A 3,528-nucleotide genomic window follows, 5' to 3' on the forward strand; every position below is an offset into this window, starting at 1 on the left:
ATTTGTTCAGCCTCTGCGCCAGCAAGCGAACGCCGGACTAGAAGCTGGAATCAGGAAGGTCCGCGCATACCACAAAACTGCCTCTCAGTTTTTCAAGTGCTGTTTTCTGAAATAAATAGGAATTTAAAAGAAGAACATTTTTCGCGCTGCCGACATCAAAGCGTAAGCGCTTATCTCGCCGCGATTTGTGCACCTGTTTTTGAAAGCGGCTCCGTATGGAGCCAATTGTAACAGCAGCACACAATTGTAAAGTGAAGCATTAATGCAATACGCTACACACTTTCCAAGTCGCGGGGACACAAAAAATCGGACCGCGTACAAAACCCATCGCACAAACGGTTAGTTCAATGGACTGTTGTCAAAATTTTCCGCTTTTTTCAGGAGCATGCAAAAGCAAGGAAGTTGACAATGGATTGCCGAGTGTCACATAACGGGCACGATGACTCCGTGGTGCATGTCAATAGATAGAAAGAACAAATTACTCACGTGCAACACAACCGCGCGCGCTCTTTCCACCGACCAGCCATAGTGCTCAACGGCTCGGCTCAAACTACAAAAAAATTGCCGGACGTGACGTCGTTCTTGAAACCGGATACGACGTCATGGGTTAAAATAACGATATAAACCTCAGCACAATCCAAAACCTTAAAACTGAATTTACAAAATAAGAGAGCAAACGGAATTGAAATTTCAGTAAAGGCCCTATGCTAATGAAGTCAGAGAGCCGGGTTCTGCAAACTTGGCCTAAGTGTGCTCATTTTTTCTTCCAAAAGTTCTGTTCAAATGAAAGGGAGTAGGTGGCATCTCTTGCCATCTTGCGGATGATGGGGTCCCGGTCGGTTGATTTCGGTAATCATGCTCAGGCCTCTCCTCACATCCGTATCAATCTTTCGCCTTTTACTAAAGATTGCCGTGTGGAGGGGCATACCAATGAGCCTATAGGCGAATTTTTGGAAGGCCTTGCCCGTTTGGGCGAGGCCAATTATATGAATCAAAAGAAAGAACTGAATTCTTGCACACCTCTTCCTGAGGAACACATCTGTGCAGAGGGATGTGTTCATTATATATCACTTCCCTCTGTATTGCTCTCTGGGCCAAGAGGGTAACTGAAGTAAATACGCAACCTTCGTCTATTCGTATGATCGCGACTAGTCGGATGCTGCAAGCGCAATGATTCCATTAAAAATTAAAACTTATTGCGTGACGTCTGCAGCCCGTCACACGGTGTTTTAATTTACATGCGTTGTTTGCCGATTTCAGCTGCCTCTATGTTCTCGATCATGAGGTGACCTCGGGGCAGTGTGGAGGTCTGAGGGAAATAACTGGAAAATATTAATAATAATTTATTGACAGCCGGAGTAAAGCGTTTGACTCAAGTGATCACAGTATTCTCATTAGTAAACTTTCATCATATGGGATTGCGTGGTACAGCTTTGGTTTTAGTTAAATCCTACTAAGAAAATAAGTACCAGTGCGTATGTATTAACAACCAAAGGTCATCATTCTTACCAATAATATGTGGCGTGCCACAAGGAAGTATATTGGGGCCCCTTTTATTTAATACTTTTATCAATGATATCGTAAATATCGACACCACAGTAAAATTCATAATCTATGCCGATGATAGCACCTTACTTATTTCTGGGAGTAATATTAGCGCACTAGAGTTAAAATGCAATGATATCCTTACTAAACTATCGGCATGGACTAGAGTAAATAAAATCAACGTAAACCCAACTAAATCCAAAGCCGTTATTTTTCGGGCTCAGAATAAAACAGTTTTTCCGGTGAATTCATTCGTTTTTCAAGACCAGCATATAGAAGTAGTCAGCGAGCATAAGGTTCTCGGTGTGTGTTTTTCTGCCCATCTTAAATGGGACGCTGATATTGTCTATATCTCTAGAAAATTGTCTGCTGTTACTGGCGTAATCTCACGCTGCCGCACATTTCTTCCCACCAGCGCTAAACTACAAATATTATTCTCATATTAAATATTCTCATATTAACTACTGTACACTGGTATGGGCAACAACAACTAAAAGAAATATTAACAAGCTGCTCGTTTTGCAGAGGAAAATTGTTCGTCTTATCGCAAACACCGAACCAACATCAAGTGTTAATTCCACAATAGCATCATTCAATATGATCCGTGCAGATAATATATATAAATTTCATTTGTTACAAATAACATGCTTTTCTTCCACAGGTATGAGTAATTTCTTGACACAACTTGCGTCCCTTGAACATCGTACACCAACAGTTAACACTCATTGTACTCACACTTGGTCCTTACCACAGTTTCGAACTGATTACAAGCTGCAATCCTTGGCTCACAAGCTGCCATTTTTTTCTTAATAAATATAAAGATACTGCTGGATTTAGTCCAAAACAACTGCGAATATACTTTGTGAAAATGTAATCTGTATTTATTCTTATGTCGTATGAGAAAATGTCTGTCATCACTGTACTCTTTTTTTTGCATTCATTCATTATTGATAAACATTCTGTTATCTTATTTTTGCTGTGTTGCTCTCATGCATACGCTGTATAATTTCTTTTCTATTTATTTATTGACGACCACTACTGTATTGTTCATTAATTGTTATTTCGTTCTGTCTGCTGCTGCCATGTAATGGTTTCCTGGGCCTTCGTCAAGCTGTTCGTACAGCTTTTAGCCCAGGTGACCATCCAGATACTTGCTGGAGAATAAAAATATGATTTGATTTGATTTTGATTTGTTATCTCCAAACACGTCCCTTCCTGTTCGCCTGCTGGGCGTTCCTCTCCGTGTGAGGAAAAGGCGTTGCTCTCAGCTTATAGTGGCGACAGATTTTTAGTGCGCTAGCACTAAGATCCCCCTACTCGACGATGTCGCCACTGCCTGTCTGTTTAGATGCCCACCCCCCCCCAAGGTGGCAGGTGGGCAACCTAGGTCACGTGACCTCATCACAACCTGCCCGCCGGACCTAGTAACGTTTCAAGCTGCACAACATTTAAGAGTTAACTGCGACCAGAATAATACACTTGGAGCTATCAAGATTTCGTCTAATTTCCACTTCACTGTCCACCACTATATATTACATATGTAGAGATGCAGGCTTTAATCACAAAGCAGTTTTTTTTCTTCTTTTTTTTACACGGTTAGGTATTATCATGGACGACTCACTTTATGGGCAGTTTTGGCTCCTGAGGAAAAATTGTGCATAAAGCAAGCCGTCCGTACACATCATGAAAAAAAATTTTTAAAAATCGCTTTGTGCTCAAGGTTTGCTTCTTTGCATAGTGGTGGGCAGTCAAGTGGAAATAAATGAAATCTTGACACCTTCAAGCATATTAATAGGTTGCCGTTATCTTTTATATAATGCGGTGCAGTTTGAAGGGCCTAGTGTTGCATCAGGCGCGTAACGGATTTTGTTGCTTGCGTGTTCTGCTCTTTCAAACTATGCGTTAGGCATTGATATCCATGAAACACCCCATGGTATTCGCCTACGACTGCTGCTGTTTCGGTTACTGATATGTCGTTTGTTT

At 41.3% G+C, this 3,528-nt stretch overlaps 1 non-coding gene across 1 annotated transcript; it reads left to right on the top strand.

Moving 5' to 3' along the window:
- The first annotated feature begins 855 nt into the window (after window positions 1-855).
- Window positions 856-978, top strand: LOC144135580 (U5 spliceosomal RNA). The gene has a single exon (XR_013315530.1). It is a non-coding gene; the product is annotated as a U5 spliceosomal RNA (small nuclear RNA).
- The last annotated feature ends 2,550 nt before the right edge of the window (window positions 979-3,528 follow it).

Source organism: Amblyomma americanum, chromosome 5, assembly GCF_052857255.1.
Source record: "Amblyomma americanum isolate KBUSLIRL-KWMA chromosome 5, ASM5285725v1, whole genome shotgun sequence".
NCBI classification, from domain to species: Eukaryota; Metazoa; Arthropoda; class Arachnida; order Ixodida; family Ixodidae; genus Amblyomma; species Amblyomma americanum.